Here is a 12522-nt window from a genome sequence, read left to right on the forward strand (position 1 = left end):
ATATTCGGCGTGACAAACTTTTATAATATATTTAAGCGTTATGACAGGAGAAGAAAAATATTGGGTTGCCCAGTAAATTCGTGCCGCTTTATAAGGAAAATTGAAACCCTGTTCTCTTAAATTTTTGTAAATGTTTTTAAATTATATTGGTACGACTCTATACCTAAAACGTCTTTTGTTTTTGGCTAAAATTTTAAAAATTAGTTTTTATCTCAACCAATGAAATGAAATTATTCACAACATAGAAATTTTTGTGACGTTTGATAATGGTGGAAATCCGAAAATGAATCCACTTCAGCTACAGTCTATTTTAAGCTTCCTATCGAAAATCGGAACGAACTTTCCGGACAACCTATAATGTTAATACAAAGTGTCAAATGAATGTAACAGAAGTAGTTTATTCCAAATTGTATCACAAGTATATAGAGATAGAGTTCAATTTTGTCAAATGTACCGATATTTTTGCGCACCTTGACTGCTTCGTTACTTATGGCGCTGTGGCTGCTACGATATTTATGAGCATCTTGCATGTACTCATATATTTGACGCTGTGTATGTACCGATGTTTTTGAGCAAGGTGAATGTATCTATTATTTTGAAGACTTTTCTTGTACCGATATAATTGATTACTTTTGATGTACCTATATATTTGCATATCTTGTCTGTGACGATCTATATGACGCTGACTGTACCTATATATTTGCATATCTTGTCTGTGACGATCTATATGACGCTGACTGTACCAATGTGTTTTTCCATTTACGATTTACATATGTACATTTATCCGATGTTCTTACGGTGAAGGAAAACATCGTGATGCTGCACATCTGAAAAATAATTAATAATAATAAATAATAATAATAAAAATCGTTTATTTAGGCAACAAAAATTATGATAAAATTACATAGTAATAGTACGCCTGATTCCTAAACTAGGTTCTAGACCCGTATTATAGGAGCCAGGTCTCTTTCGTCTTAGTGCTATAGTATAAGTAATATGTTAGTTACATTGTGAGATTGCTTGCCTTACTTAAGAATTACAAAAAAAGAGAAAAAATTATAATTAAAATAGCTTAATATTGCATGTAAATATTTGTGCGTGTTTACGTACGTACGAGTGGATGCATATGTTCGTGGGTGAATGTATATTTCTGAGAGAAAATGTATGGATTTAAAGGATTCTATATAATAAAATCAATGAGTTTTTCAGTATCTGCATAGTTTAGATTAACAAGTATATGGAATAATAAGTTTTTACATTTTAAGGAGGTAAGATTGAGTATTTTGTTTTCTTTGTGTATTTTGTTATATAGGCATGGGCTCAGGAAGTATGGAAATTTTCCAGAAAACATGGTTCGTACTCTTGGAACTTCACATATGCTGTGTAAGGAGCGCTGCGTGGAGACTAAATCTTTTTTGTATGTCATTAATGAGTGTTGATGCAGGATAAGAGTCTGTATGTATAATTGTCTTACTGTAAGAACTTTACATTCCCTATACAGATTAGCTGTTGGGTATCTGTATGGACGGTTTGTACTACATTTTAGTATACCTCGTTGGGCTCTCTCTAAAGGCAGAAGATGCGTTTTATTTGTACCACCCCAAGATGAAATACAATAACATAGCACAGACTGGCACAGAGAGTAATATAATATTTTAGTGACGTCTTTATCTGCACAATCTCTGATGTTTTTAAAAACTGCTGTTAATTTTCTGATTCGCTGAGTTAATTGGTCTATATGCTCCGTGAAGGACAATTTTTTATCAATAATTACGCCAAGGTATCTAATTGAATCAACTTTTTGTATGGTCTGACATTTACACGTGATACTCGAGAAGGACTTTTGACAGGTAGATGAGGTGTGTGCAAATAGGGGGAAGGACTCAAAAAATGGAGGGTTCTTAATGGAAAATGCTATATACTTTGTTTTTTCTATGTTTAATGTTAATTTATTATTTCTAAGCCATATCGAGACGTTGTTAAACGCTTCCTGGGCTGCTGCAAAAGCATCAGGCCATGAGTCTCCATGGACTACTAAAGCTGTGTCGTCAGCGTAAGTTATAATAATTCCCCGACCAATTGGGAGGTTGCAAAGCTCGTTTATATAGATAAGAAAGAGGGTAGGCCCTAGTATACTGCCCTGCGGAACACCACAGCTAACAGTTAAGGGGTCACTTATATGAGGTCCTATCTTTACGCTCTGTGTCCTATTCGTAAGGTAATCTTTGAATAGGTTAAGTTGTGTACCTCTGATTCCAAGACCCTCTAATTTATTTAAAAGTATCGGGATTGACACTGTGTCAAATGCCTTTGCAAGATCTAAAAATAGAGCAATACTCTTCTTTCTAATATCAAGATTTTTGGCTACAAATTCAGTTAGGGTAAGTACAGCATGAGAAGTTGACTTATTTCTACGGAAACCAAATTGATTGGAGGAAAACATGCTGTTCTTTTCTAGATAATTGACCAATCTATTGTTAATTATCTTCTCAAAAACCTTAGATATAGATGTTAAAAGGGAAATGGGCCTGTAGTTACCAACAATCTTTTTATCACCACTTTTGTGTATAGGAATAATTATGGCATGTTTGAGAGATTTAGGAAACACTCCAGTTTGTAAGGAAAGATTAACAATGTGTGTTAAGACAGGTGCAAGTAAGACACTATTCTGGCGTAGCACAGTAGAAGGAATATTATCCCAGCCCACCGAACTACCTGCTTTCAACGAGTTAATGGTGTTAAAAATTTCAGATATATTTGTATCTGTTAGGACAATAGAATTTACTGTTTTGTTGATTGACTGTGGACTATCGCTACCAATGTCAGGAATAATTTGATCTGAGAGGGCTTTACCTATATTAGCAAAATAACTATTCACGTCGTTGACTGCTTTTTTATAATTTACGTTATTTTGTATAAGATCTTGTGATACTTTGGGAATTGTTTAAAAAGTGCGTTATTTCGTTTAATACTTTCCACGTCAATTTCATATTTCTCGTTTTACTAGCTTCCTTTAGACGTTCTCTTTCATAATTGGCTTTAGCTTTTTTAAGAAGAGTTTTACAGTAGTTTCTATATCGTTTATATGTCTTAATAAGAATTTCATTATTAGGTTGAGTTCTTAATTTTATATGCATCCGATCTCTGTTTTTTATACATCTTAATAGTCCTATCGAGATCCAGGGTTTTTTTGTCGTCATGTTTCTAGATTTAGTTAAAGCCGTGGTATTACTGGTAATTGCTTTAGCTATAATGTTTATAAAATAGTCAGTGGCCAAATTACAATCAGTAATATTGTATATTTTTGAAAGGTCTGATGTTTCAATTGATTCAGAAACTTCTTTGTAGTTAGTCCTGGTTACCGTGTTACTGATAAAAGGATTTTTTGTCTTAGTATCCATGACTAGAAGTATAGTATCGTGGTCAGTGAGACTATTTTGAACAACAAGAACTTGGCAGTTAAGTGTAGTGCGCAACATGAAGTGATCTAGACAGTTATTATCCCTTGTTGGCTGTGTGTGACCAGGTAGTATACCATGCACTGCCAACAAATTCAAGTAATCTGTTGCGTTATTGTCAGATGGGCCAGGTGCTATGTTAATGTTCAAATCACCAGTAATTACAACGTTTTTATAATTTTTAAATGAGATTAATAGTTCTTCTAATGATTTAAGGAATGGCGCTATATTATGAAATGATGGCGATCGATAAATGGATATAAGGATAATACTATTATTTATTTTAATTCAAAGATATGTGTGAAGTCAACCAACCCGCACCGCACGTTAATCACCCTTAACTTAGGGTAGGCTCCGAGTCTCTCAGTGGGGACGTATAGTGAGCTGATGATGATGAATAATATAACCTTAATTCCGCCCTAATTAAGTCTTTAAAAGTTTAAATCGTAGACAATGTACCCTTTTCATTTGATTTGCTAATCTCGACTCTATTACAAGCTATAAAATTCTAAATTCTTATAACGATCTTAGCATTTCTTGCGAAATAGTTTGCATAACAATTTGTGTACCCATTGAATTTTATTGTTATGTAAATGTTAAGCTAATTTGAACTTTATTACAATGTGCTTTTGGTTTATATTATAACGAAGTGCCTTGCTACAGGGTAACATTGGATTTGACATATATACGAATCAACTTACATATAAATTTAAACCAGTCCCAAAGTGTGCGATAACGCCCCCTTGTGGGCGCTGCAGGTCTCAAGTTGCGGGTTATAGTAAAAGTTTCCTTTACAATTCTCCGTTAATATACATATATAGGGCACAATAATTAATTAATTTAATTTGAAGTTATAGTGATTTTTAAATATGTGAAAATATGGGGGCGCTAAAAAAATATTTATTCTCAAAGTGGGCAATAGACAAAATAAGTTTGGGAACCACTGATTTAAAGCGTTAATAGCCTAATGGTTAAGGGCAAGGATTTCCGATCACGAGGTCGGGGGTTCGAATCCCGCCATTCGACTATTGTCGTAAACCATATCCTAGGACAAGTCTAGAGCTAAGTTGGAATGGTAAAAGAAATATTATAATAGTAAATTAACAAAAAAATCTGCTAATATTTAGAAAAACATAACCCACCATTCAGTAGGGTAAAAAAACCTTTTTTTTCAGAGGGGAATGCTTTATGCATACTCCGCACCCCGGGGAGGACGCGGTAGTTATGTGGGATTCTCCTCCATAGCGGAGGCGTACCCACTAAACCTCTATGTTCCTCCAAAGCATCGGGACGGGATCACGGGCACGCTTTCGCTCTCGTCCGCGGCCCAGGGTAAAAAACCTAGTTACCTACTCCAAGCTACTTATATCAAAAAGACAAAACAAGAATATTTAAATGCGCTTTAAGTACGCGGTCGCTCGAGACTTCGTCAGCGCAGAATTAAAAACAAAACCTACAAGTATAATATGGTCGCGTACAGCTACTGGCGTGCGTCAGTACAATGCGTCGGTGGCTCAGTGCTTGACCACTTAACTTGCAATCTGCAGGTCCTGGGTTCGAGTCCCGCTATGTACCAATGTGTTTTTCCATTTCCGATTTAGATATGTACATTTATCCGATGTTCTTACGGTGAAGGAAAACATGGCGATGCTGCACATATCTGAGAAGAATTTCAAAGATATGTGTGAAGTCAACCCACACTTGGCCAGCGTGGTTGACTATGGTCTAATCACCCTTAACTTAGGGTAGGCTTCGAGCCACTCGGTGGGAACGTATAGTGAGCTGATGATGTACAGCTACGATGAAAATCCCGTCAAAATCAGTTCAATCATTCCGGAGATTTCTCGGAACGACCCCGGCCTTACAGACAAAAAAAAAATTAAAATTATTTTTTTGTTATCGACAACGCAAATACATCGTGTGTACTAAATATATTTTCTTATTAATATTTTTTTATATATCATAACGTGGCAAACGAACGAGCGGCCACCTGATATCGCTGAAATAGCGAAATGACTGTTGCCCATAGACATACGCAATTGCATATGCGTTGCCTACCTTTAATCGACGGAGAAGAGGATGCACAGAAAGAAAATATTTTTCCTTTCCATGCATCCTCTCATCCGGAAAGTACACTTCCACTTCCCATCCTTTCCTTATAAGAAAAAGGATGGGAAGGGAAAGAGGACTAAATTAGGCCTCCGGGACGCACACTCATCAGACTGCAGCGGAATAGCTTCCACTTGAGGCGTGTCTTCTGTATGGTCGTGGTATTTCACCGGGCGAGCCGGAACAATTCGTGCGAAGATGTTAAAGCTCGCTCTACCACTGTTGAATATTACATAGGTTCCAATTTTATTAATATGTTAAAATTATATACTATGATGATATAAGCAAAAAAGTAATGAGATTGAATGTGGATGGCTACAAGGGTAGAGGAAGACCAAAAAAAGTATGAAATGACTGTGTGAAAGAGGATATGCGTAGGAAGGGTGTAGACTCGGATATGACGGCTGATAGAGATGTATGGAGGAGTAGTACATACTGTGCCGCCCCCGATAGGGATAAGGGCAGGTTGATGATGATGTTAGAATTATATACTCTGTAGTCTATCATGTATAATAAAAAACTCGTAATAACCGTATTGTAATAAAAATTTGACATTAAAAAAATATAATAAATAGTTTTAATAACATTCAAATTTAGAGCGTCGACTACTGGTCTTTTGCGCCGCAAATGGCCGTTAATGACGTTTTTATTTTTCTTCATAACCATTTCGACGCTGTTTTTGGTTTAAATGACCACAGATAACGTTTGTCATTAACTTTAAATGCGAGAAAAATATTACTATGTTTGTATCACATACAGTGGCTGGCTTAAAAATATATATTTAAAACATAGAAAATTTGCATCTAAAAAAATATTAACATCTATGTACACGTAATGCTACTACGTTATTGAATCTGTGCCAAGTCGTATATGATATACACTTGAAATGTTATATTTTAAAGTCAATGCCTTAATCATCAGCTCACTATAAATCCCCACTGGGCTCGGAGTCTTTTTTTTTATATGTCATAAGATGGCAAACGAGCGAGCGGCCACCTGAAATCGCTTAAATAACGAAGCGACCGTTCCCCATAGACATACGCAATTGCATATGCGTTGCCTATCTTTAGTCTCCCCTAAATTATGTGACTAGGTCATAATCAATGCTGGTCCAGTGCGTCACTTCACACATATCTTTGACTATCACAGATATGTGCAGCATGACGATGTTTTCCTTTACTTTTTTTTATAACAGAAGGGGGCAAACGAGCAGCGGGAACACCGAGGTGTTCAACGACGCCCATGGACATCAGCAATACCAGAGGAACCGCAAGTGTTGCCGGCCTTTGAGATAGTGATAAGCTCGCTTCTTGAAGGACCCTAAGTCGTAGCGGTTTGGAAATACCGCCGAGGACAGACCATTCCACAACGCTGCTGTGACAAAATATTAACTCCCCTGTGTCCAGTCGGGTATAGTACTAAGAATTGGTTTCTATGTAAAAAACTCTGTATAAAACATATCGTTATACTGAATATGTTTTAAACGTGGATTTTTTTTGTTGAAAATTAAAAATAAAATATAATTTAATTTGATAATTTTACTGCAATAAAACATTTTATGAGATATGGAAGTGATACGTAATAACATTCGGTGCACACTAGCGCCACTCATAATGTTACGGGTAAATTAAATTTGCATATGGATGTAGAAAATGTAATAACCTATTGTCTAACCGTATCTGGTTGAATTGCAAAGTAATAGTTAATTTCATAACGAATTATTGTCTAGCAGCTGTTGCCTACGACTCCTTTCAGGCCGAATTAAAAAAAAACTTAATTAGTAGTCCATATGTTCTTCCAGACTATGTTCTACATCTATGACTTTCAGCGAGATCCATGCAGCTGTTCTGTACCTTTTAAAATACATCGATCCATACATTCAACTAACAAAAGCAAGAAAAGTTAGATGCATCTGTGTGCTACATATACGCAAAATGCATTATTCGTAAATTATTTAATTCACAGAATTCACAAAAAATGTATTTAACGGAAGACTTCAAGAAGAAATTCACGAGTCAATAATAATTTTTATCTAGATAATCAAACATTTATTAATATAAATTTTTATAAATGTCTAATAAAATCCCCCTATTCCTATCCCTGAAAGCCTTTATCATCGTCGAAGACATTTATTGGCCATTTTAAACATAATTCTTAAGGTAACCGGGCAATAGATGTGATTTATACACGAATACTAGAATGGTCCCCTTAACATAAAACCTTGAAAAAATCTTACATAACCTAGATACATTGACACAAAAATGTAGCCACATTTTGCCCCAAATTATGCCTTAAAAAGGTTGTTCCTCCAAAATGGATCAGTGCTGTCATTACCGTTATGAAAGGCGAAATAAGGAGGAAGCTACAATACTTCGTTCAAAGCTAAAAATTGGTAGGTATTTTCAGAACACAATTAAGAACCTTGAAAAATCCCCACAGACCCCGCATACGGAAAAAAATATGGTCAATTTGCCCAAAAATATAATATTCGCGAAAAAATAGTAAGTGGTGATTGACACAATACCAATTTGCAGTTTTTAATAATCATCAGCTCACTATACATCCCCACCGAGGGGCTCGGAGTTAAGTTAGTGATGACTAGGTTCAACCACAGGCCCAGTACGGGTTGGTTGATTTCACAGATATCTTTGAATTTCTTCTCAGACATATGCAGGTTGCATCACGATTACAGGGGAATCCATTGCCCGCCATTGAGGGCGGCCTCTCCCCGTGAGGGAGCTGCCTCGGCAGCTGACGCTGACGGGATCGCGGACGAAAGCGAAAGCGTGCCCGTGGTCTCGTCCCGATGCGTTGAAGGAACAGAGAGGGGGTATGCCTTCGTTATGAAGGAGAATCCCACATAACTACCGCGTCCCCCCCGGGGCGCGGATTATGCATAAAGCATTCCTCTCTGGAAAAAAAGGTTGCATCACGATGTTTTCCTTCACCATAAGAACATAGGATAAATGTACATAAGTAAATCGGAAATGGAAAAACACATTGGTACATGGCGCGATAACCCAGGACCTGCAGATTACAAGACAAGTGCTTAAACAACTGAATCGCGCTCTGCGTTTGCAGTTCTATGCGAATTATTATAGCATATTCAAATTGACCGGAGAATATGGTGAGGTCCATTTGCATTTTAATTGTACAAAAACATTGAAATGGTAATGTGTAATTTACGCATATTGATTTTACGAGAGACAAACAGTGGTAGAGCGAGCTTTAACATCTTCGCACGAATTGGCCCGGCTCGCACGGTGAAATACCACGACCATACAGAAGACGTGCAGTCTGATGAGTGTGCGTCCCGGAAGCCTAATTTAGTGCTCTTTCCCTTCCCATCCTTTTTCTTATAAGGAAAGGATGGGAAGTGGAAGTGGACTTTCCGGATGAGAGGATGCATGGAAAGGGAATATGTTTTCTTTCTGTGCATCCTCTCCTCCGTCGATTAAATGTAGGCAACGCATATGCATTTGCGTATGTCTATGGGTCACTTCGTTCGATTTCAGGTGGCCGCTCGCTCGTGAGCCACCTTATAAAAAAAAAGAAAAACAATGCAAAATGTTGTAAAAAAAGGTTTTATTGTCGTATTAAAGGAACTAATTTCGGAGAAATATACAAAAGAAACTCATGTACTCATCACTACATTCATAAACTTTGTACAACATGAAACCTTCTTAAATTTCTTCTTAAAATTTTAAATGGCCGCACGCTACAAAAGTCTTTGCCCAAGGAGAATGCTTAAAAATTTCTGAATAGAAACTTGATTGCACTTTTTAATCTACATTCAAATTTATAATGCATTGTGTTGTATATTCTTTAAAAAAGATGCTTTAAATATTAAAATAGTTACTTGTTCATAGTTTAAATATTTAAAAAAAAAGTTACTGCTTTTCTTTTTAATGTTGGTCTTTGACAGATTGACAGTGATGAATGGTCAAAGACTAAGTTAACATGGAAGTACTAAATTGCTCGTTTACTTGTGCGTTTCGTTTGATAAGTGACTGTGTTGGGAGCCTTATTTTGGTCCTCATTCCCATACCACTCTTTTCTTGTACGAAAGAGATGAAAACAGAGAGGTGGATTATGCGGAGGGAACGCATTGAAGGAAAAATAATCACTCTCCGTGTCTTCCCTCCGCTGCCAATTAAAAGGAGACAACGCCGATGTCTATAGGCAAGGGTCGCGTCGTTATTTTGACGAATTTAGGTGGCCCGTCGTTTACGAACAAATTCGAGGGAGCCAGGTAACTGAGGCCTTGTTTTCCCTAACATAAGGTAAATGAAGACGAAGAAAATGGAGACAGTTTTTAATTTCGTAGACATTTTTGATTCAAACTGATTTAAAAAAATATATGTCTTCCCTACAAAAGCGATGGTAGGTTACTCGTTAAAATATTCAAGCCAGTGTTTCCTATGCGAAAGGGATGGAGATTTTAATATAAATTCAGCCAAAACAAACATAGAGGTTGTATTGTTTTAGGAGCAGACGTATTGTTACAGGCTGTTAATTAAATAAAATTTTAATACAATAGGCTGGATAAATTATAAAGAATATTTTATGTTTTAAACTGTGTGTTGAAATACTCGTACAAAAAAAAAACTGTTGGCATCTCTTTTATTCTCCTTGTAAAAAATGAGACCGCAATATGTTTTGGTTTTCGCGCTCGTCCGTTCCGTTGTGATCTGTATTTACTGCCCTCTATTAAATGGTCAGGCTATTAGCCCTGGTATTTTGTGCCTATTTGATTTTCGACATTTTGGCGTTGATGGTTCCGGTTAGGTGTGGTGATGGGGATTGTCAGGAACGTGGGAACTGTCATTTCCGAGCATGTCCTATCCATCTGTAGACATCAGTGTCTGTATACCATAGATTCGCTAATTTTAAAAGATAGGGTTATTCGATTCGTTATAACTCTGTTACAAGTCGTCTGTCGCAAGATTTTTTAGGTCTGTACAATGGCGGAAAATAACCTTGAGAGTTCAAATTTAAGAATCTGATCAAAAACACTAAAAATATATTTTTAATAGAGATCTACGAGAAAGAACTCTATATATTTCTGGTATTGTACACGGACATGTTTTTGTATACAAGATTTCACTAATATCCTTTGGGATTTTGTGACCTTTTCAAAATGTTTGGGACATCGTAAACGATCCCGGATGGAAGATAAGAATTCATCCCTTATTAATAAAGTATAGCGTCATATACGTTTGACAACTCTACCTTTAATAGGACGGGGATTTTAATATTTTTTTTATTTAGCTGTTTTGGGCGACGGTTTTTAGGTACTTTTAATGACACGATCATAGAGTAAGTATGTGTATGATTTATGGTTTGTTTCAAAGATTAATTTATGAAATAATCTGTTAGATCTCTAAATAAATAAGTAAAATGAATATGGGTGTTTGTAAATATTATTTTTTCAAATTAATGTAACTCTTTGCGTGTCGGAAGTTAGTCTATGATAAAAAAGCAAACACAGATACCTTGTAGAAAAAATCTTTAATCTAAGTCTACCCTTTTAAGCAAATTTCCGCTTTTAGACTTTACGAAACGACTTTTGTCCCGTTTTAATTTCTTAATAAAAAATCTTATATAATTAATTGCATTGCGTTTTTGTTAATTCTAGTGACGTATTAGATTTAAAAACAATATTATTTATCAGTTTAATTTAAGCGTTAATATTGAAATTATAAAAAAAAATTGTCAAAGCAATTTTAAAATTAAAGAAAACTTAACTTAAAATAATTTGTTTGATTAATTTTAAAAAAGGCTAGAAATATTTACGTAATAATTTAAAACAATGTAGTTAAAAATAAATGGAATCATAATTATAAAAATAAAAAACAGAAAAAAACGACAATGGTTACGAGCTTTATGATATTGTTGAATGTCAATTTTTTTCACGTACAGACTATATGTTTTTAAAGATTGTTCTATTTTTGAAAATGTATAAAAACTTTTTGTCTTTATTATTTTCAAATTTCTCTTTTAAATATATTTTTAATAATTAATGTAATATACTTACAGATAAATAGAGGCACGAAGTCGGATAATAATTAGAAATCACTGTTTTTTCACATTCTTTAAACTTTTTTTAAATTTCAAAAGGAAAAACATTTGGTTTCTTTTTTTTTAATTATCAATTTATTAAAACACAAGTGGGCGCCGTTCATCAATCTATCCTTTTTCCGTGCACCTCTCTCTTTCTAATCAGATCCTAGAAGTAGTCCGGGATTTCAAACGTATATTTATCACTTTTATTAGCATTTATGTAACCGGATCGATATATTTGCACTGTGTTTATTCATGTCGGTAGTGAAGAGGACATTTTAAGTGCTACGCGTCATATTACATTTGTTTAGTAAAGAGGCGTTGACGATAAATCGATATAACTTCAGACACGACCGCGTCTGCCCGGGCACGAGCGATCACTGAAAATGTCGAGCTATAGTTGGCCAAATATAGACCAATCCTGAAACGTTATAGGAAAACAGAACATTTGTACAGTTTGCCAAACGTTTGAATATTTGTAATTTTTCTATACACAGCAATTACTAATTAATTTGTGTTGTTATTAATTTAAAATATTAATTTTACATAACTTTTTTTTATATAATTATAAAATCGTTAGTATTAGATATGGAAAATTTTTGCAGCGTAAAGATTGGCATATTTGTAGACCAATATGGGAGTAGCTTCACAGTGCTGCCCTCTACATCAGTTTATCGATGACCGAGTTTGACAGTTAAACCAGTGTTGCAATTTACGAGGCAATTTCGCAAAATTTCAGCACTTTTATACTTTTGACACATATTAAATGAAAATGGGAAATTATTGTTCCACATAAATGCAATTATTTTAATAGTGAGAGTTGTTAAGATGAAATATTTATTTAAAAAAGGTTTTATTATTATTAAACTGTCGGCCACGACTCCCTTCGCGC

At 35.2% G+C, this 12522-nt stretch overlaps 1 protein-coding gene across 1 annotated transcript in view; it reads right to left on the minus strand.

Annotated features, from left to right (window-relative positions):
• The window catches only part of LOC106116381 (Kv channel-interacting protein 1), a 39381-nt gene extending 27310 nt beyond the window's left edge, over positions 1-12071 (minus strand). The window contains exon 1 of the mRNA XM_013310200.1: positions 11605-12071. The gene's annotated coding sequence lies outside the window, so the exon portion shown is untranslated. The remainder of the gene's footprint in view (positions 1-11604) is intronic.
• Positions 12072-12522: the final 451 nt, after the last annotated feature.

This window comes from Papilio xuthus, unplaced genomic scaffold (genome assembly GCF_000836235.2).
Source record: "Papilio xuthus unplaced genomic scaffold, Pxut_1.1 DF829660.1, whole genome shotgun sequence".
Taxonomy (NCBI): domain Eukaryota; kingdom Metazoa; phylum Arthropoda; class Insecta; order Lepidoptera; family Papilionidae; genus Papilio; species Papilio xuthus.